This window comes from Rhagoletis zephyria, unplaced genomic scaffold (assembly GCF_001687245.7).
Source record: "Rhagoletis zephyria isolate East Lansing unplaced genomic scaffold, Rhagoletis_zephyria_1.1 Rzeph_scaffold_04547, whole genome shotgun sequence".
In the NCBI taxonomy this organism is placed as follows: domain Eukaryota; kingdom Metazoa; phylum Arthropoda; class Insecta; order Diptera; family Tephritidae; genus Rhagoletis; species Rhagoletis zephyria.
In genome coordinates, this window is record NW_016161630.1 from 23,074 (window position 1) to 23,321 (window position 248).

Sequence of the window (248 nt, forward strand, 5' to 3'; positions counted from 1 at the left end):
ACCCGCAAAAGAGAACGCCATTTCGAGATAGGCTCGGAAGTGTACATTCCCAATCCTAAACAGTCCGTGGCCGGAGAGGGCTATGCACAAAAACTAGCCACACCAAAAATTAGAGCCTATGTTTCACGGGAACTCGGTTCGAATTCATAAACACCGAGTGCTTGGCAATTATTCCGCCGATTTAATCACAACACGTTAACTCATTCAGTACATTCGCCTTCTCAAGAATTTCGATGAATATATGGCGG